Raw genomic sequence first — 22,954 nt, forward strand, 5'->3', positions numbered from 1 at the left:
AAAACTCCATCCATATCATCATCTCCTCTTTCTTCCTTCTGCCTGATTAGATAGGCTCTTAACAAAACCTGAAGCACTTGCAATAAAATTTAAAATTTTAGCTGAGGAGGAAGTTTATCACATCTAACGTCTTCTTTGGACAATATTCCCAGATAAGTTAGCAACATCTAAGACGGGTAAGTTAAACGCACATCCACATTCAAAATATGCACCAACTGTGATAACTGGTGTCACTGTTACCCAAACACAAAGGTATTTTGCAAAAAAAAATTAAGTCTAACAAGGATGGTGCATAATAAATTTGTTTACTCATTTATTCAACACAGTTACTGAGCACAGACTCAGGGTCACACATTGCACTGGGTGCTGGGAGTGCACAGACACTGCCTCTGTGATGAGCTGGGCACGCACCTGACCATCACAAGAGACTCTTAACACATTCTGTAAGGAGCTCAAGATGAACAGACAAAGGAGAGATGATATCTCTGCGTTAGGAGGTAAGAGAGAGACTGAAAGAGGCTTAAAACAGAAGGTAACTAGAGTTTGGATTTTTAAGGGTGAGTTATTCACAAAATTAATCCAATAGGGAAGGACACCACAAGGAATGGCATGTGTAAGGGTATGTATGAAGTGGCAAAAGGGGGAGAGATGACTAGGGAAAAGTATGATGTTCAGCAGTGAGTAACCACATGGAGTCTGAAAAAAAAAGTTATGAAATAAAGTTTGAAGCACAGTGGGCCAAAACATGAAGTTTATACATCAAGTCATATAGCCTGAGTAGCATCTTGTAAGCCAAATGCCACTGTCAGGTAGCTCCCACATATTTTTAATGGATCCTCACAGTGTTGTTTATTTATTTTAAACTTTACCTAATATGTAAAACTCAAGAGTTGCCCACAAAGTTTCTACCATTCTCTGTGGTCTCCAACTTCAGTCCATTTATCATTACCTTGTTTTCATGGTAGTAGAGAGAAACATTTTTCGGTGCTCATGTCTCAATCACAGATGAGAAAACAAGATGTAGTGAAAGGACACATAATGGTACAAAGCCTAATTTCTTCATTTAAGTTATCTACCTGGCTTACAAATGTTACAAACTTGGGTTTGTTATTCCTGCTCTCAATAGAGACAACCAAGGCTAGGACAAGATAACATGTCTTTATCTAATAAGTCCTGTGGCTTTGAAAGACTCTGGAGTATTATTAAGTGCTGTTTGACTGCAGGATTTAGAATACTCGAATTCTGTCTTGGATTTTCTACCTTGTAATGGTCCTGGAAGAGATAAACTCTTACAGGAAGAGATAAACTCTTACAGGACAGGAGAAAACCACGATGGGTTGGGCTTGTGCCAATTATCCATCCCACTGCAAAACTTTGCTTGGAATGGAGCTAGAGTACATGGTTTAGGTCTCACACAGACAGAGCCTACCAAGACCTCTTCCAGTTGGACACACCCCAAGTGATACTGGGAAAGCTTCCAAATGATTTGGAGAAAGATAAGAGGCCACACTCAGGTTAGGGAAATGGCCTTTCACCTGGAACAGGACACAGGATAGGGAAGTCATTGGTGAATGTAGCTATGTATGCAAGAAGAGGTGATTCACAGGACCATGGTGGCATGGAAATAGCTTGAGTTCCATGAACAGTACAAACAGAACAGCGCGGTAGTGCATTTTGGTACTCCTATGTGTCTGTAATATAGGTTGCTCAGCTTCCTAGCTGCCCTCAGACCACAAAACAGGAAAATGAGTCGGACACAACAAAAATGTCTCCCTTGGCAGCATCACTCTTTACTAAAATCAGAGCAGGCAGAGGTCTCAGGGAAGCAGACCATCCCCCCAACCACCACCACAACAGACTCAGTTAAAGGCTCAGACTGCCCACGTGCCCCAAGAGAGAACGCTCTGGTCAAGCGTTACAAGCAGATCATGCAACAACTGTGCCCAGAGCCGTTTGGGAATGACCGCTACATGGTTCTGCCTCCCCAGGCTCCCTCTTGAGGAAGAGAGTGTTCAGTCATGCATATAGCTGCATGTGGGCTTTTTGGTGACACAAACAGAAAGTGCTTTACTGAACTCACATTTCAGTCCAGCATCGGCAGTCCAGAGCACACTGTGATTCAAAAATGCTACCAGTGATGCTGGAGTCCTCACCCCCCTCAGCCTCATGCTGTCACTTCACAGTTGTCAGCAAAAGTTTATGGGCTCCCCACACCATCCTGGGATCTCAAGTTCACATTCAAGATCAGATGCTGTCTACAAAGAGGAAAGAGACAAAAGGAGCACCTCTCAGAACAGGTTTATAGCCACATGGTTCAATTCCTGACTACAGATTCTGATGACACTCAATAATGTTGTAATACATGATTTTTGTTTTGGGTTTTGTTTGTTTTTTTTTTTTTTCTGCATTGCCTATAATCACTCAAATTCATTTCTCTTACTTGCAGTTTTTAAGTGCAACCCAGTGCATTCATGAGAGCAAATTCACCTGTTAAGTCACAAATTTCTTAGATTTGAGGCCTTTTAATTTTACATTAGAGGCCTACTTCATTTTATTTTATTTTATTTTATTTTATTTTATTTTATTTTATTTGGGATTCCCCCTCAAACTCCCACCCCCTAACAGATTCTCCCCATTTTACTACAATGGTATAGTCCTTCATAAGGAATCACAATTCCATCAGTCTCTTATTTAAGTGTACCCCGACATTGCTGGTACAGAGTCAGACAGTCTGGCATCCCATTATCTACACATTTCCAACAGTTTCATTGGGAGTCCATCTTTTGTTTGGAAGCAGGAGTGCATGTTGCACTGTACCCCCTATCTGGATTTGGTAGACCCCAGTACTCCATCACTATACATTTCCATAAAGGAGAAGTAGAGGCCTACTTCTAAGCATCCATAAAATAAAATAATAACTGGAAGGGCAGCTACTTTTTATTGAACACACACCACATGTACTGTTGGAAGCATTTTCCATTTCTCCTGTCATCCTCACCACCCAACCTGATGAGGCCATGTCTTTCTGCATAAGGTACCTTAATGCTGAGAGAGGCAGTGCTCCTGAGATGGACCACCTTGTAATGACCCATGGAAGGAACTGCCCCTAGAGTTCACTTTACACAGCTATCACAAAGTGTGATCTGGAGATGATCTGCATTAAGTTCACATTAGGTATTATCAAAAATTCAAGATTCCTCAGTCCTTTCTCAGAAAAACTGCATTATCCATCGGGTAGGTCTGGAAGTTAAAGTCAGGAATCTGCAGTTTAAATGACGTTCTCTAGTAAATCTTGTCCCTGTTAACTATTTAAAAAAAAAAACACAGCTTCAAAAGTCCTCGCCTTGAACTTGCCGAGATCCCATATGGGCGCCGGTTCTAATCCTGGCAGCTCCACTTCCCATCCAGCTCCCTGCTTGTGGCCTGGGAAAGCAGTTGAGGACAGTCCAAACCCTTGGGACCCTGCACCCACCTGGGAGACCTGGAAGAAGTTCCTGGCTCCTGGCTTTGGATTGGCATAGCACTGGCTGTTGCACTCACTTGGGGAGTGAATCATTGGACAGAAGATCTTCTTCTCTATCTGTCCTCCTCTCTGTATATCTGACTTTGTAATAAAAATAAAAATAAATCTTAAAAAAACCAGCTTCTCCTGTTTCCAGTGGTTAGTGCCTACTGGGTTGTTTCTTTTGCGCCCACAGTAGTTTAGGGACAAATTAAAATCACAAACAAGAGACTTAATCCTCCCAGCTAAAATGCATGAAAGGGTTTCTCACATCTCTTTTTTCTAGGAGCACATGTTTTAGAATTCTTAGCCTTATGGAAATTTTCTTCTTTCTTTGAAATGTATAAGGGGTCTCCAAAATGTTCATGGGAAGTGCACATTATGAAAAAAAAATAGCACCCGGATTTCAGATTTTTGCCTAAAAATAAGCTGATCATTTAATTTCATTTTAACATGAACTTCCTGAAGTACTTTCATAGGTAAGTCCTTTGAAAACTAGACAGGCCTTTTATCTCTTTCATAACCTAAGGATACCTTTCTCTCTCTTTTTTAAATCAAGATTTATTTTTATTGGAAAGTCAGATTTATAGACAGGAGGAGAGAGGAGAGACAGAAAGATCCTTCATCTGCTAGTTCACTTCCCAAGTGGACGCAATGATCAGAGCTGAGCTGATCCAAACCCAGGAGCCAGAAGCTTCTTCTTAGTCTCCCTTGTGGGTGCAGGCTCCCAAGGCTTTGGACCATCCTCCTTCTTTCCCAGGCCACAAAGAAGGAGCTAGAAGGGAAATGGAGCAACCAGGACATGAACCAATGCCCATATGGGATTCCAGTGCATGCAAGGCGAGGACTTTAGCCACTAGGTTGCCATGCTGGGACCTGGATATCTTTCTCAAAAACCTGGAATATATTTTTGAATGTAAACATCAGGATAATGACACCCCTATTTCCCACTTTATGAGGAAAGGTAGGAACATAACTTCAACAAAAGATGGATCCCAGCTGGCAAAGCTATCGCTAGTCACAAGTAAATGAAGTTTGAGGTTTCTTCCTGTTAAAGCCAATGGGCTACACCTTGAAGGTGACCCCAATTTCCAGGTAAAGTTAATAGGACTTACATGGGGCAAACGGAACTCTCAAGCCTCTTATACGAGGACTTTATTGTTTAGCTTGGCAAAATACACCTAACAGTGTGGGTCTACTTGGCCAGATAAAAAATGGGATTCTCTTCTGTCTTTGCAATCTCTTAGTGGGCTGCCTGTGATATGAGTCACATTCTGGTTTAACGATTGTGCATAATAAAATAGTTTTCTTACCTTTATGAAGAGTCCTCTGGATTAGAAAAGAGGATTCTGATTTTATCTTCCCCTTTGAAGTAAACCTTTAAAAGGTGCTTTCCCCACCATTAATATGGGTCTTTTTACTTTTCCTCCTGCCACTGTGGCAGAGGGTAAGGGTCCTTTTTATTTCAAAGCCCTCTCTGTCACTAGGATGGGGGTTTCTTTTCTGAGCTTTTCTAATAAATCTTACTTTAAAACTAAACTGTGTCCGCACAAAAAATTCTTCTTTCCTGAGAGACAAGAATTGAGGTTGCTGCCGTGTTCGGGGTCAAAAACCCTACAACAGTTTTTGCAGGGTTGGGATGGATTGGAATTCCCCCATCTCCTATCTGAGTAACTGGGTCCAAGTCCAACTCTGCTCCCAGCTCCAGCTTCCTGCTAACGCACATTCTGGGAAGCATGAGACTTTCTCAAATACTTGGTTATCTACTACCTTGCATGGGAGACTTGGGTTGAGTTATTACCAGAAATGTCCGGTGGGTTCTTTCCTCAGGTTAGTATAGAAACAAAAAGCCGGGGATCTGTTGCAAACAGAAAAGTTCATTTGTGAAGGGACCAGGTGAGCTGGGAAGAGAGAGGGGAGGAGAAAGCACCTACAGAGGTGGTGTGCCTCTCAAAAGAGGAGGGAGAGAGACATAAAAGGTTTCAGAAAGTGTCTTGGGATTTTAAGCATTCCCTGGCCCCTCCTAGTTGGGCGAGGAACCTACAGGTGAGATGTTCCCCATTGGTGGTCTCTTAATCAGTTAGGAAATGGGTGGGCAATGCTGGTGACACCCACCTGAGGGTGTGACCAAGACCTCAGCAGGCCTGGATGGTCTCAGAGTCCTGAGCTCCAGTCTTCTGCCTAGTCATTTGGGAGTGAAGTAAACCAATGGATGGAAGATACCTCTATTTGCGTGTATGCATGTACATGTCTCCCTTTATCTCCCTCCACATCTCTCTCTTTCTGCCTTTTAAGTAAGTCACTTTTTAAAAATCTTTGGGGCCCGGCGCGGTGGCGCAGTGGTTAAAGGTCCTCGCCTTGCACGCCCGGGATCCCATATGGGCACCGGTTCTAATCCCGGCAGCCCCGCTTCCCTTCCAGCTCCCTGCCTGTGGCCTGGGAAAGCAGTCGAGGACGGCCCAAAGCTTTGGGACCCTGCACCCGCGTGGGAGACCCGGAAGAGGCTCCTGGCTTCAGATCGGCATAGTATCGGCCCGTTGCGCTCACTTGGGGAGTGAATCATCGGATGGAAGATCTTCCTCTCTGTCTCTCCTCTCTGTGTATCCGCCTTTCCAATGAAAAAAAAATAAAAATAAATCTTTAAAAAAAAAATCTTTGAAGCCTTTTTGGTAGAAAATGATCCTAGAAAAATGATATGATATGACCTTAGCAGACACAGAAATAACAACATAAACCACCAGGGCTACAGATCGCAAACTTCATCTCATACATGTCGCACCCCAACCCTTATATTTTAGAAAAATCCCCACATAAGAACAGACTCGAAGCCTTTACCTGTAAACTGGGATTCCACAATGACAGCCATAGCTGCTCAGCAGCTGCAGCTGCAGGCACTTCCCCCACACACATTCCTGAGAAAGCAATTATCCCTGAAAAGTTCAGGTTAAAATGATTCCACAAACCACACTTGTAAAAGCTCATTTCAGGAAACAGCATACAATAGGAGTAAGATAGTCAAGTGTAGAAAGGTTAAAACTGACAACTTCCACCCACAAAGCCCCAGGGACAGACTGTGCCAGGGAGAGCTGACAGAGTCTGGGCTGTGGGAGCAGCTCAGGAGCAAGTTGCTGCAGTCAGTCAGGAACTTACCCAGCAGCAGTGGGGGATGATGGGTCAGGGGAAATAGATTCCTCATGGAACCACATCCTTCCTGCAAGCGTACAGAGGATTTCTCCTTTCTCCCACTTTACGATCTTCACCTGCAAGGCAGATAAGGGGGAAATTTAGCTGAAAGAATTGGAAGAAATGAAAATCAAGGAGATTTCAGAACTTTGTTGCTTGCTGCTTTTGCCTTTCAGTTATTTTGGAGCTGCAGAGAAATAGGTTGAAGCAAAGGGCCAGTGACAGGAGAACACAGTACTCAGTATCCCACTGGACAACAAAGGAAGACATAAGTATCATTTACTTCTAGAATAATGTTTCCACATTTACATAAGAAGACTTGTGGATTCTTTTTATTAAATGAACATTTCTTTATGCCTATCCTGTTAGGTGCTGAGGACATAAAGGACAATAAGCTAAATTCTGTTCTGCCCTCACAGAGCCTACAATCTAGGTAAAGAAAAACATACACAGAACCTGGGTATTGTTCCCAAACCATTCATTGATTTCTAGTTTGGCTCCAGAGTGTGGGCCACTGTTGTAAAGCTAACAGCTCATCTAGACTTCAATTTAAACGAATGTACTTCTCCCCTGAGATGTGCCCAGCCCCAGATTCCTCTACAGTTTCCTGCAATTCTTCACAAACAGACCCATAAGTGACTCTAAAGAAAGCTACACAAACTGCCCAACCACTCTCTCACAACATCAGTAATGCAGTAATTAGTACATATAGAATACAATGGAAAACTTAACATAGAGGTCCACAAAATTCATTATCCACTAGATAGAAAAATAAAGGACTTGTTGCATATAACTTCTTTGTTTTCTTCCAACATGGCTGCCCCCAAAAGGGAACAGAGAAATTACAGTACGAAAGAGGTCAGTATTAACAACTCCAGAGAGGCAATGTGGCACACCCAATTAAACCTTGGCCAGCAACATCAGCATCCTGCATGAGCCCTCATTTGAGTTCCAGCTGCATCACTTCTGATCCAATCCCCTGCTACTATGCCTGGGAAAGCAGCATAAGATGGCACCAGAGTTCCCTACCACCCACATGGGAGACCCCATTAGAGTCCCAGGTTCCTGGCTTAAGGCTGGCCCAGCCCCACTTATTACAGCCAGCTGAGGAGTGAATCAACAAATGAATCTCTCTTTCTCTTATTCTTTCTCTTTCTGCCTTTTGAATACATAAATAAGTCTTTAAAGAGAAAGCTTTTTCTTGGTGCTGCCCTCATGGCCCATGCATGGGTGCAATCTGGTAATGGGAACACTAAGCCAATGCTCAGCTGTGCAGCAACCAGGAGGTGGCAGCTCTCTCTGGCACAGGCACAGTGTGTCCTAGCAAAAAGGTGTCTGAGGGCATGGGGACACATGTCATCATCAATATGCATTCTCCATCTTATGCCCCTCTCCCTCTGCCTATCTCCAACCCCTTCTCCCTCTCACAGGATTGTAAACCAACTAGCTGAAAGACAGCTTGATGGCTACTAGGGGAGAAAGCATTCTAGGACAAGAGAATATTAACACAGGACTGAAATACAGTCAGCATGTTTTCATTCTACTTATCTTCCACAAATGATAAAAACCATGCTCCCCCTCTACTGCATAGAGCTACAGCTGTGACACTAACGCCAGAATCTTCCATCCTACAGTATCTCTTGACTTTATAGAAGTTTCAGACTTGTTTTGCTTTTCTTTGTTTTTAAGATTTATTTTTATTGGAAAAGCAGATTTACAGTGAGCAGCAGAGACAGAGAGAAGGATCTTCTATGCTCTGACTTACTCCCCAAGTGGTTGCAATAACCAGAGCTGAGCCGATCCAAAGACAGGAGCCAAGAGCCTCCTCTGGGTCTCCCATTTGGGTGCAGGGGCCCAAACTACCCTCCCAGGCTACAAGCAGGGAGCTGGATGGGAACTGGAGCAGCCGAGACACAAACCAGCACCCCTATGGGAGGCTGGTGCTTGAAGAGGTAGGATTAGCTAATTCCGCCATTGCACCAAGTGCATGTTTTTCATTTTACACACACACACACACACACACACACACACACACACACACACACACACACACCATCTGTAGGCTAAAAGAGTCATCCAGGACTGTCTCACACTGTCTCCTCTATGATCAGCCCAGAAATGTGATATGGGTGATTATGACAAGAAAAGCTCAGCTGTTTGCTCTGTATCTGTCAACAAGTTTGGGAACAGCACTTAGAGGAAGGTTGAGGAAGCAGGTTACTCTGTTGGTCTCTATGTAGGAAAGAGCTGGAGGAAGAAGTGATGATTTGAAAAGTCACAGCTCCCACTGCAAGAACACTTTCTGCTTACTAGGCAGGTGTCGGGAGGCTGCTGTGTTCTGAGTGACAGCAGCAGTCCGGATGCAAACACTGGGCCTCTGACAGGCCTCCACGGAACAATCTTTCCCAGGAGATTCCCTACAGCCAAGATGACTGAGACAATCAACTCCAGAGCCCATATTGTGAGCTGCCAGAGCATTCTCTGCTCCTCCTTGTTGTTAATGAAACCATTCCAGAGGCTGAATCTTATTCAGCTATATCAATCAAGATCATCCCCATTTCCCTCTTCCCAGCAGGTTTTGCACTGAAGAAGGCACCAGGTTAGCCAGTCGTAGTAAGGACCTAAAAAGGAGTCAGACAGGGGCCTGCAGCTAGATGTGGATTTCTTACACAAAGCAAAAGACACTCTTGGCACCACCCTTTTCTTCCTCTTTTCTTTTTGTCTTGAACACAAATGTGTTGTCAGCCTAGACATTTTGCTAAAAAACAGTGAGGGGGACGAAGAGAGTCAGAGATGTCAACTTTAATGTCACTGAGCCACCAAACTAATAATTTCAGCTTATTACAGGAAAGAAAAAAAAAACCCTACAATCAGAGTCTCTGCTTTTCAGAGTAGAAATCACTGCTGGATTAGAATATTCGCTTTCCTATTACTTTGCTAGAAGAGTACAGAATGATATTTTTCTTAAAGCACACCAATTCTTAAATTGTCCTGATGTTTATTCGTAATTGATTATTGGGGATTCCCTTTCTAATCCATCATTATAATCTCTTTATATCTTATAATATTTCCACAAGAACCTGTCTTTGTGCAGGACAGACATGTTAAAACATGACAGCAGTGCTTTTACCTTCCCAGCTCAGAATAGTCTTAAATCCAGACAAGGAAACAGAATTGGATTATCTTGCACAGCCTCCCTGGCCTCTGCTCCTCCTATCCCTAACTGCCCACGATCTGCCATGGCCACACCAAGGGATGGTTTTCACAGCCAGCCAACACCAAAATGTGGCAGGAGGCTAAGGCGTCAACAGTGAAGGTCACTCCCAGGCAAAACAAAGGAAAAAAGCTATCAAGAGTAAGAAGGCAGATCTCACAATCATGATGTCACAGAAGGAGAGACATGCAAAAACAGTCTCCTAAGGAGGGAAGAAAAATGTAAAATGTATCCAGAGGATGAAATCAGCAAAATAAGAATGACAGTCAGTCACGCAGGACCCCATCATACTCAAAGGCAAACAAATTGCTCAACTGGTTATAGTCTTGTGTCAATTTTAGACAATTACCTGTTCTCAGGTAGCCATCCAATTTCATGGCTTTCCATGCTCATATGCTCATCCTGTCAGATACCCTAGTTTCTGCAAAGTTACATGAGCCACATTTTAACTTACATAGAAACATATGAGCATGTGGAAATAAAAATTCACACAAACTATTACAAGATGACCTGCTTTCTAATGAAAACCCCAGTGGATGGCTGATGAGGAAACCACTTCCTTGTAAATCTCAGCCTGCTGAACAGAATGATTAAATCTCAGAAAACTTAGAAACTTTCTTCTGAGAGCACTAAACCACCACAAGTGATCTTTCAAGATTCTTCATAAGACCCAAGCGGACAACATGATTCATATAAAAATGTCTCTTTTAGGGGATAGCATTTTGTTAAAGCAGGTAAAGCTACTGCCTGAAATTCTAGCATCCCATATGAGCAGTAATTTGTGTTCCAGCTATTCCACTTTTAGTCAGTCCAGTTCCAACGGCCTTGGAAAAGCAGCAGAAGATGGCTCAAATATTTAGACCCTGCCACCCATGTGGGGGATCTTGAAGAAGCTCCTGCTTCCTGTCTTTGGCCTGGCATAGCTTTTGCCATTATAACCATTTGGGAAGTGAATCAGTAGATGAAAGATCCTTCTCTCTCTTTTTCTCTTCCCCTCCATCCCTCTTCCTCCCCCAGCCTCTCTCTCTGTAACTTTTTCAAATAAGCAAATAAATCCTTTTTTTAAAAAAATGTTTCTTTTGTAAATTCTTCCAAAATTATGATGGAGTTTGATGAATGAGGCAACAGACAAGATCATTTACCACCAAGAAAACTGACAACAAAACTGGATAAGATTTACTGAATGGCTGTTATGACTTGGTGCTTTTCATTTAATTCAAACCTCAAAGGTATCTAGTAACATTACCCTAATAACATCACTAATGTTACTCCACACTACACATCCTAGAAAGCTGGCAAACTTGCGTATTTTCAAATGTTGCCCACTGAACGGGTGGGCTCAATTTGAAAATATAAGATCATCTAATTTTAGAGCCCATCTTCAAAATTACCCATGTTTTCCACAAAATTCCTGGATTCCTCCAGGCTATTCCTGTAAGCTGATGAATGTTTGGACTCGCTGGTCAGGAAGTGCCACTGGACAAAGTAAGGACTTCACAAAGACTGAGAGAGCTCAATCAAGGCCCCCTACTTTTTCCCTATATTCTCCTCTCCCCTCCACACTCCATACCATCTAATAATAACCTAGGAAATGTGTTTAATTTTCCATTTGTGCTTTCCTTGGTACTCCTAGATTTCTGGAGTTACTTTAGGCTCATGAGACATCTTTTTTAATGACTAGCAGGGATACGCTTACAAGAAATGGCTCTTCATTGTCAAGTTATTGTTCTTATTTAAGCTTCTCTATATTTCAATTTTTCTCCTTGTTCAGGTATATTGTGCTGTTCCATCATGGTCTCAAACTGACAACTGCTTCTATAAGCATTCTATCAGCATTCAAAGCCAGAAGAGGAAGACAGCCAAGTTTTCCTCCTTAGTCATGAAAGCAAAAGCTTTTCCATAATCCCTCACATGGACCTCATTAGCTGTAGGACAAGCTTCTGTGACAGAAGACTGGAAAGGTAAAAGAAGACAGAATGTTGGAGTGAGCCAGTCCTAATCCACACATCAGGTTCACCAAGCAGTAATGCTTTGCCTTCCCTCTGGATCCCTGCACACCTTCTTCCTTCTCCCTTCAATCACTGGGAGTATGTCTTCTTCCCTGAACCCTCTCCTGACTCACATACCCCCAAACACTCCCAAAGTAAGTAAGCACCTCTCTGTCTGTTCTTTAAGCCCTTGGATTCAGCTGCCTTGTTTCTTGTCTTTATTCTCTGCTGGACCCAACTCCTGGGAGGCGGAGCCATGAATTCCTCATTACTGTATTTCAGGTGCCTATCACTGCCACTCAACATAAGCCATTACTAAAAAAAAGGAAGTGACAAATCAAGGGATCCAAGTTGGGTCTTTCCAAGCCCAGCATCTATGCTCTATTCACTATAGAATACTGACTGCCTGGAATAGATCAGTATTGTTTTAAATTCACAGGAATATTCACCAGCTGGCCCCAGAGACACTTCAGGGTTTTATTACTGTCATCATCACCATCAACAACAACACCACCACCACCACCACCACATCTCTAACTTTCCCTCTCTAATGGAGGGCCCAGAAGCATTTGGAATAACCATAAGCCAGGTATGAGGACAACAAAGCCTGAAAAATAGTCAAACTGGGTGACCAGTCCCAGATTCCCAAGAAAAATTAAAAGCTGAATATAAGTGTATTTCAGAATCCAAGTAGGTATCCCCCAACTGCAGCTTCAGCTCTAAGGGGCATTTGTTTATATGTTTCCATGTGTGCTTAGTATTTGCAGACCCCCAGCTCACGTTTTGTGATATTTTTTAGCTAAACTCCAAATGTACAGCAATGGCTCAAAGGTAATTCTTCATGCAGAAGAAACATACCTAAGCTTTTAAGCAGACAAGATCCCTCAGACATGGCTTATAAAACATTGTGCCCAACCTGCACAGTGCCATTAGACAGCAAGATCCTTTTCAGTCACCTGTTGTCCTCTACCTGCTCCCTCTGGACCCACACGAGAGACAAACCATCACTATCACTGCTTTGGCCACCTGCATGACAGAAATAATTACCTTCCTTTGGAAGTACACACTGTTTTCTTTGGCAGGAAGCCTCTTCCTTACCTTTTCATTCATACTTCCCCTGCTCAATACTCAGAACTCACATTGTATGGGCCATCCACAGCTCTGTTGCAACAAGTTTTTAATTAAAAGAAACCTTTAACTACCATGGTAATATTAAATATAGCCACAAAAGCTTTGATATGCTTCTTTCAAAACATGAAAATTAATTCCTCACCCTTCAAACATGAACTATAGTTAGTGACTCACTTCTGAAAAAAAGAGGAATAAAATGAGAACAAAGGTGTGTGACTGTAATAGGTCATAAAAAGAACAGGTCTCTCTCCTCCACCTCCCTGCCTGCCTCCCCACCTGTCTTCCATCCTCTCTCCCCCTCACTCTGTTCACAAGTATATTTGAGACGCCCCAAGGAAATCCCAGTCAGCAGCCATACAAGTGAGCTCTGAGGCAAATTCTCAATTGCTTTAGTCTCAGACTACTGACTACAATCTCAAGAGAGAGCTTGAGCCAAAACCATCCTATTATGCTGCTCCCAAATTTCAAAAGCATAAGAACTATGAAATAAGAAACATTTATTGTTGGGCCTAGTACAATGGCTCAGTGCCTAAATCCTGCCAAGATCCTATACAGGTGCTGTTTCATGTCCCAGCTCTTCCATTTCCCATACAACTTCCAGCTTATGGCCTGGGAAAGCAGTACAGGATGCCAAAGCCCTTGGGACCCTGTACTGGTGCAGCAAACCCAGAAGGGCTCCTGGTTTTCAGTATTGCTCTATAGCTAATCTTCTTTTTTCATGTTAGAGGATACATAAGCAGTAAGAAGCAGAAAACTAGTTCTCATACTCTATTTTAATAACTTGACAGTACAAATTACTGGCATAACTTCCACTACATTGGCACACATGGGCTATTTCTATCGATCTCTAAACTTAAAAGAATCCATGACCTCATCCAAAGTATGCTATTTAATAATTTACTCCATTTAAAGGCCCATTAAAATGTCAGAACTGTCATAAGCCTTGTAAACACTTGGTTACCTCTAATGTCTTAAAATAATAATGCATTATTGATGAAGCCATGGTTTGCAACCACTTTGCTCCCCTTTGACAAAGCTAATATAATATAAGCTTTCTCCACATGGCCTCATTCCTGAGCCACTCAGAGATGTTGCAAAGAATTCTTTGTTTTTTTTTCTCTTGTCCCCAGCCAAGATGATTCCCATGTTTCAATTCATTCTATTCCCATGTTTCAAAGGGACAATGGCATGATTATGAATGTTCCTGGATAAACCAGTTTACAAAAGAAGAACCAGGAGGTTAGAAATCCATTGCCAGATGAAATGTTTACTTCTTTGAATATATACTACTTTCTTCAGTAGAAATTTCTAGGAGAGTTAAGTGTGCACACTTGACTATAGGTACTTACTCATTAGAGAATAAACACAAGGAATAGTATTCATTTGCGCATCAGTCAAAACAGTAAAACAGAGCCCGGCGCGGTGGCACAGTGGTTAAGGTCCTCACCTTGCACGCCTGGGATCCCATATGGGCGCCGGTTCTAATCCTGGCATCCCCACTTCCCATCCAGCTCCCTGCCTGTGGTCCGGGAAAGCAGTCGAGAACGGCCCAAAGCTTTGGGACCCTGCACCTGCATGGGAGACCCAGAAGAGGCTCCTGGCTTCGGATCGGCATAGCATTGGCCGTTGCACTCACTTGGGGAGTGAATCATTGGACGGAAGATCTTCCTCTCTGTCTCTCCTCTCTGTATATCCGCTTTTCCAATAAAAATAAAATAAATCTTTAAAACAGTAAAACAAAAACAATTCTCCAACATACAGGGAATCCTCCCAAAACTAGATTTGCCAAAGAAAACATAGATGCTCCAGGTAAATTTTAATTTCAGATAATAGTAAATAATTTTTTTAAAGATTTATTTATTTATTGGAAAGTCAGATATACAAAGAGGAGGAGAGACAGAGAGGAAGATCTTCCATCTGATGATTCACTCCCTAAGTGAGCACAACGGCCATTGCTATGCCGATCTGAAGCCAGGAACCTGGAACCTCTTCCGGGTCTCCCACATGGGTGCAGGGTCCCAAGGCTTTGGGCCATCATCGACTACGTTCCCAGGCCACAAGCAGGGAGCTGGATGGGAAGTGGAGCTGCCGGGATTAGAACCGGCGCCCATATGGGATCCCAGGGCGTTCAAGGCAAGGACTTTACTGCTAGGTCACGCCGCTGGGCCCTAGCAAATAATTTTTTAAAATGTCCCAAATATTTTATAGGACATAGTTATACTAAAACATTAACAGCTATGTATTTAAAAGTTCAGATTCAGTTTAGCATAATATATTTTTGTTTGTTACAGGTAGCAATCGTACCTAAAAGGCAAGTCTTAAAACCCCACCTAGCATTAAAAACACTGATGGTATGAACAGTGTTTCCTAATCCTGGATATATATTAGAATTACCTGTGATTGCCTGGTGCACCCCAGGGAGCAGTTAAATCAGTCTGTGGGAGGGACCTAGACAGTATTTTAAGCCTCCAGGGAGTTCTAGTGGGTGTCCAGGATTCAGAACCACTCTGATAGAGAACTGCACTGAGTCCACTGCAAAATCTCAGATATAAGGCACATTAAGGGTAATTTCAGGATCTCATGGCAGGGAGCTATGTAAGTATTTTTTTAAAGTATATTCAATGCTTTAATATTTTATATTTGAAAATGAAAAGCAGATCTGTTACATTATAAACTACACAAGAATTAAGATTCAGTGATTCATATCTGAATAGTTAAAAGATAAGGAAGGACAAAGTGTGGGCCTAAGGGAACTTTCTAGATGGGACAAACCACCTGGTAACAGGGAACAGGAGGTAAGATTCAAGAAGCAAGGGCCAGCATAGTGGCATATAGGCAAATACTCCATCTGCAATACCGGCATCCCATATGGGCACCAGTACTAGTCCCAGCTGCTCCACTTGCCGATCCAGCCCCCTGTAACAGCGTTGGAAAATGGTAGAGGATGGCCCAAGGCCTTGGGTTCCTGTACCACAAGGGAGACCCAGAAGCTCCTGTCTTCCAGCTTCAGATAAGCCCAGATTGGTCACTACAGCCATTTGGGAAGTAAGCCAGCAGACTGAAGATATTTCTCTCTCTCTCTCTCTCTCTCTCTCTCTCTCTCTCTCATTTGACTTTCAAGTTAACTAAATAAAATATTTAAATAAAAAATCCAAGAGGCATGCAGGATTTAAATGACCCACAGATGTCTCAGATCAGAAGGTGATGTGGACCAGCGTTCAAGCAGGCATGCAATAAAATCTCAGCTCCCAACACTAGAATCTCGAGTCACCAGCAGTCTGAGCACCAGCAGATGCACTGTTGATTATGTAGTTGTGCCAACTGAAGAATGTTGAAGGGCATCAGTCTCAGCACCTGGCAGACCCAGGAGTTGCAGGTGACGAGGAAGAAGCATTTGACTAGACTGGAGACAGAAATAGAGAGCAGAGCAACTACTGAGCGCAATTCCATGCATCCTGCACTTACAGTGTGCTGACGCTGAGTCTGACACTGACAGAAGATACAGCTTTTAGTCTGCCTGCTCTAAGGACGCTGAGTTATATTGCTCCATGTCAGAGTTCTTTCCTGAAAAACAAGGTACATAGCTTTCTTCACACAGACGTGGGGGTAGCACGTTACATCACAAGCTGCATGTAAAAGAAATGAAACTCACTTGTCAGGTATCTAAGGTGGAGCCTATCACTTTCCTTGTAACAGACACTATTGGCACGTGCCCTAAATCCTTCCATGTCATGGATTCACCCTTGAGGTTCCTCCGTCTCTTGTTCATGTAACATTTTTTTAGGTCACTGTTTTTTAGGACCCCTGTTTTTAGGACACTGGGACTCCAGTGTCTGACATAGCACTCTACAAAACAAATGATCAATGAGTGTTTACTGTTTAATTGGACTTAAGAAATCTATGCAGAAGTTCTGCTTTCTAAAACACATTTTGGTATTCCAGACACGGTTTATTTTTATTTTCTCTCCTGTCAGTCAATATCCATTTAAGGTCTGTATTTACTAGATTTGTGACCTTTAACAAGCAATTTAACTTCTCAGAACTTCAGCGAAGTCATTCAATAAAATGGGAGTGTTAGTGGTATCTGCCTTAAAGGTTTGTGGTAAGCAATACTTTACATTATGTATGAATATCCTTAACCCCTTTACCTGATGTACCATAAGAGCTGAGGAAATATTTACTGTGATAGAAAGATCACCACTCAACTCAGTCAATAACCCAGCAACCCTCCTGGTTCAGACATGTGCACTGCAGAGCAGCCATAATCCTGGTACCCTGCAACAGGTTGCACTGAATGTGACAGCTTACACCGAAAGCTACAGCCCCAGAGCAGCAACGGAGATCTGAAGTTACCTACTTCCTCAGAAGCCACAAAAAGATGCTGTAAATATTCCACAGCTCTCACCAACTACACAGTAAGAAAAGTCATTTTACACTAGCTGTATCCCCTTCCATCTCCATTGTCTGTCCCAGGTCTATATTTTACTAAGAATTCTATACTCCTACCAAAACAACATTGTGCTTTTATGATCTGTTCTATGCAAAAAGTCTTAAACTTTCTTATCCTGTCCCCCAGAGGCATAAAAGTAAACCCAAAGCCATATGGCACTGGAATTAAAGTAAATGTATTGTTGCACAATGGAATTTTCCAATATTATAAATGATTTCTTGGTGATATTGTGAGAGTAACCCGCTCGTATGTACACTGATTCACTATAGTTATAAGTCTCCCTTTGAAGCCCGGTGGCTGTCTTTCAAATGGAGCTTGGCTGAATTAAGCCACACAATCATTATACACTGGAACCATTCCCTGGCCCAGCTGTCTCATGGAAACCACCTATTTCAGACCATCCATACAGCTTCCATCTTTCAATACACAAAGAGTCCTACAATTCCATTTTCAAGATTTATTTATCTATTTGAAAAGCAGAGAGGGACAGGATAGCAGAGGAAAAAGGAGAGATAGCTTAATCTGTTGGTTTTTTCCCCAAATGGCTGCAACAGCCAGGGCTGGACAAGGCTGGAGTCAGGAACCTGGAGCTTCCTCCAGGTCTCCCATGTGGAAGGCAGGCACCCAAGAACTTGGGCGATCTTCTGCTGCTTTCCAAGATATATTAGCAGGAAGCCAGCTTGGAAGTGAGCAGCCAGAACACTATTTGATGCCAGCATTGTAGGCAATGGCTTTAACCCACTGCGACACAACATTGGCCCTGAGTTCTCTTTCTGGTTTATAGAGTAAGTTCTATCCATGATTAAAGGCATCTGATATTTTCACTTGAATTGTGTTAAACATTTTTGGTACCAGCTGCCTTCCTAATTTGTTCATTTGCAAATAATAAACAGAATTCATAAAAGAAATTGTGTAATTTGCCTTAGTAAATAAGGAAAATATGGGTTTCCTTCCTTCAGGGAGAAACTTAGTAATTACTAAACATGTCAACATACATTAAAAATAGCTCTTTAGGCAACCTGTCTGTATATATAAATAAATCACATAATATATACACTCACAAATATGTTTGGTACTTTGATAGTTCCAATCTTACAGCTCCCTGGGTTCACTTTGTCTTCAATATTCAAGAAAAATGATTCAAAAAACAATTCCATTGAGAAAGAGACAACAGCCCTGATACTTGGGAACTCACCTGGGACATTTATCGGACTGGCCTTGGAGCTGGCAGGAGCTGGTCTGGCACATACAACAAAGCCCTGGAGTTCTATTGAACGTAAGCAACTTTATACAACCTCAAGATCTGACGAGGCCATTATGTGGCAGTGAGGAATCAAGACAAAACAAGGCCACTCCACGCCTGTGAAGACAGGAAACATGAGCGCTGTCCAACCAACATATTACTAAGCATCCCCCTCTCCTGGCTAACAACAGTACTGCTGCTTCTTTAACGATTGATAGTTTGGCCTTGTTTTAATTTACCCTCATAACAGATAAGATACTTAACACATGCAATTACATCTATTCCTTGACAGCATCCATTGAGAACACTTACTTAAGACTTCCCCCAAAATAATCCAGTCCAAGCCCAAACCACCTTAGTCCCTGACAGCATCTTCTCACTGAAACACTTCACAGCTCACTACAGTGCACGTTTCCCCTCCTGCAGCTACAACAAAGCTCAGAGTCAATTGGTTCCACTATACGCATGTCGTTAGTGGTGGTCTTTGGCTAGGACATGGACACCACAAAATATCAGTCTTAATCCTTTCTACCTTTCAAATATCACTTCTGCTGCATCAGAGTTCTCTGAAAAACAAGAGAGACGTGTTTATCTAACTTCTAGCCTTGGGTCCCTCCTGTGCCGTGGCTACCTTCTGGATCTCACCAGCACTCTCGGCTTCCCCTTGGGAGCCCTGGAGCACCTCATGCTGTACTGTCTCTCATTTTGCAGAATATGACAAACACCAGGCTGTGAGCAAGAGGCATCTGTGTGATGATTTCGAAGTATGAATGCAGCATGGAACATGTGACCTCTGAGCCAAAGTTTCTCAAGGACTCCCTCACTCCTCTTCCCCACCACAACCTCTTCCCCTACTTCTTGCCCCTTAAAGAATTTCTATCTGGGTTCACCTTGCAAACCTATCTCCACTGTACCAGCTTTGCTTACATATTTGTCTATCCTTTTATCACAATCACCAACCTTCATCCTCCAGCAATTACTCCCACATTCTTATCTTGTATATTTGCAAAGCCCTCCAAACCCTTGGCTCTCTTGCCAACAGGAAGTAGGTAGGATGGTAGTAGTGACATGGAATCTCTGTCATCCAAATCACTTTTACTTGTGAATGTCTACCCAAAACAAACCATGTAGCAGTTGGGATGGAGCTAGGTTGAGGAGTATTTGGGAAAATCACAATGGCTATAAAATTACCGCCCCCCCCCCCAGAGATATTTTAAAGTTTTAAAGAAAAGAACACATTTTTATGTGGAAATCTCTAATCCTACTACAGTGTGACTTAGACATTTTTATGGGTTGGGGCTGGTATTGTGACATAGCAAGTTAAGTTGCCACCTACAACTACAGTGCCCCTATGGGTGCCATTCAAGTTCTAACTGCTACTGAGAGTTGGGATGCAGAAGATCATGGCGCAAGTGCTTGGGACCCTGACACCCATGTGAGGCACCCTGAGATCTTAGCTCCTGACTTCAGCCTGTCCTGGCTGTAGCCATTATGGCCAGTGGGGGAATAAACCAGAAGATGAACAATCTCTTCCTTCTCCCTGTCACCCTCTTGCTCTCTTCCTCTTTTCTGACTCTAACTATGGCTTTCACATAAAACCTTTCTGAAATGTTTGTGGGTTGAGAACCTCAATAAAAAACACATTTAGGGTCATGTTGAGATATGTGCATTCAAGTCCTAGCTCTGCTCTTCATTTCTGCTTCCTGGTGTTTAGCACTCTGGGAGGCAGCAGATGAGAGCAGTCCACTTGCAGTGTCTTCTCCCTTAGTTCATACATCTTCTCAAACAGAGGTTTGTAAATACACATTCACCATATTTCCCTAAAGTTAAATTTATTTTCAATGATTCTGGAGCTCAAGACAGCCTTGCTGGTATGTTTACACTGTCATGTTTATTTTCAGAGGTAGAAAAGCAATAAATGAAAAATATTTCCCTTCAGTAGAAAACATTATGCTTGCATATTTATAAATATAGCTAGTCATTTTTTAAAACACTATGTCAAAAATGTAATTATTATACATTGCTGGTGATAATTTTCTGATTATTTCTAGTTTATAGACCAGAAGTAATATTCATGACATGAACTACACTTAGAGCTGAATATAGAATAAAAATGGATTTAAATAACCAGAGCAAACTGCATATCTGAGTAGTCCATGCAAATAAGCTCAATTATTTTATGTTAGAGCTACTGTAATAGGAAATCACCATAATAAGAAATAATAAAGCCACCATTTTTTTGAGTACCTGTTTTATTCCAAATATTGTGAGGGATATTTATACTACATTATATTTTATTTTATACTCAGAATAACCACAAGAAACAAGCACAGTAAATCCCATTTGGTGGATAAGGAAACCAAAGTGCAGAGCGATAAGTAACCTACCCATCACACTAGTGTTGAGATCTGTATCTCCCTACGTACGTCTGCACGTGTTTCCTGTTCCTACATTCCTGTTCTGTCTCAGGCTTGAAGAGGGCGACATGCAGGTGCTTATTCTGTGACGAGGCTTTGCCCAAACACCAATACCTGTAGCACCTGCTAGAGAATACAAAAGGCAATGACTTACACTAGGCTGCCAAGAAATAATCAGGCAGTGTACTCACCCATGTAGAATGAAGGCAGGTCGGCTTCAGAGGGCTTCTTTTCCAGGAGATGTGTTCTCAGCAAGTGATGTTTACAACTGCAATTTCTTCAGAGTCTGCCGTAGCCCTTGGATTCAGATAGTATAGAATGGTCACTTCTCAGCCTTTTTACTAAATCAAATGCAGATGATATGGGATGTTTCCACCCAGCAGACGATAAGCTCCTTCCAGATCATTGTACCCAGCATCAGGAAGGCCATTCACTGATAACACTAGACAAATGCCGGTTTCTGCTTGGGGTCCTTCTCTCCTGTAATGATCTATTCTGTTTCCTGGAGGAATCTTCCTGAGCTCAGAAGCATGCATTCCAATTAGTGTATCAGGGCCACACGTTTGTGTTTCATTGTGTTTCTTCTTCACTGGTAGAGAGGGGGCTTGAGGAAGATTCCACACCATCACATCTGCATAAATTCCTCGGTGGCAGCCCAGCTGCTCTTTGATAATGAAGCAAAAATGGATTCCTGAAATGGGTAGAACAGTACTATATCCTTTAACAATAAGGCATTTTGCATTACAAAGCTCCAATGTTAATGAACTAGTGGTTAATGCATTTCTTCAGATTTGGACACTATATGTATGATCTTTAATGTGCACCATCCTCTCTCGGGAGTAGCTATCACTAGTTTTCCCCCCCAGTTAACACTATGAGAACTAATTATGATTTCTTATACTAACAGTAAGAGTATAAAATTTGACTGGGGAGTGTGGACTAGAGACCAACCTTCTAAATTTTACATAAATGGAACAATAAACAGTCATGAAGGGAATTTTGATGACACAATAATTTTTATTAGCTTGATGTGCTGACTAAGGAAAGAAATAGCATGCATTTTTAAAAAGTGACTTTTTAAGGAAGAATAATTTGTTTGCATAAAATATGATTACTTACCCTCATGAATGTTTATTTGAATTTATTGCACTATAACCAAAGCCAACTATATCTGCCACAGCAGGGAAACCAATTTCTGCATTGAAAAACAAACCAAAGGTATGACTTGGAGCACATCAGCACCTAATGCTGACTCAAGAAATCAAAGCCATTAAAATCCTGCTGATTTTTCCAGAATGCAAGGTTCTAACAAGGCTGAATCCTTTAGAAATAGAAGAAAATACAGCTCATACTGGGGCCCACTCCTCCCACCAAGAGGAGCCCTGGAAGATGCGAGTCAGCACCTCTCAACTTCATCTGAGTTTCCACCTGCTTTCCACCTTAGAGTCTGTCAATTGGCAATCTGAGGCTACAAAGCAGAAAGAAGAAAGAAAAGAACAAAGAAGGAAGAAGAGACCTTTCTTGATCCTTGACAAATTCTTTTTAACTAATTTCCTCCCTTAAGGCTACCCAAAGAAACACAAGTCAAAATTGGCCGAAAAACCCAATCTCGTTTTCCAGAGCACTACTCTTCCAAAGTTGTTAAACTACCTCTACTCCAATCTGAACAGAAGTTTGATAAGCAATTACTGATGAAGGAGCCCAGAGACTACTAAAGAACATCTTGGACTGACTGGAGAAAGAAGGGCAAGGCTGTTGGAGCTGAGCCTAACATATTGAAATCTTCAAATATGCAAAAAGGAATTTTTTTTAGCGATGATTCTTCC

General features: G+C 42.2%; 1 long non-coding RNA gene across 2 annotated transcripts in view; it reads right to left on the reverse strand.

Moving 5' to 3' along the window:
• Nucleotides 1–2,166: 2,166 nt before the first annotated feature.
• LOC121165186 overlaps nt 2,167–22,954 on the reverse strand; it is a 62,700-nt gene continuing 41,912 nt past the window's right edge. Inside the window, exons 5-9 of one of the 2 annotated variants that reach the window (XR_005885202.1) lie at nt 21,320–21,819; nt 18,664–18,828; nt 16,484–16,582; nt 6,653–6,762; nt 2,167–2,255 (exon numbers count right to left, since the gene is read on the reverse strand). This is a non-coding gene — a long non-coding RNA (uncharacterized LOC121165186). The remainder of the gene's footprint in view (nt 2,256–6,652; nt 6,763–16,483; nt 16,583–18,663; nt 18,829–21,319; nt 21,820–22,954) is intronic. The other variant, XR_005885203.1, reaches the window with a different exon arrangement.

Source organism: Ochotona curzoniae, unplaced genomic scaffold (genome assembly GCF_017591425.1).
Source record: "Ochotona curzoniae isolate NIBS_2020 unplaced genomic scaffold, NIBS_Ocur_1.0 contig_883, whole genome shotgun sequence".
Taxonomy (NCBI): domain Eukaryota; kingdom Metazoa; phylum Chordata; class Mammalia; order Lagomorpha; family Ochotonidae; genus Ochotona; species Ochotona curzoniae.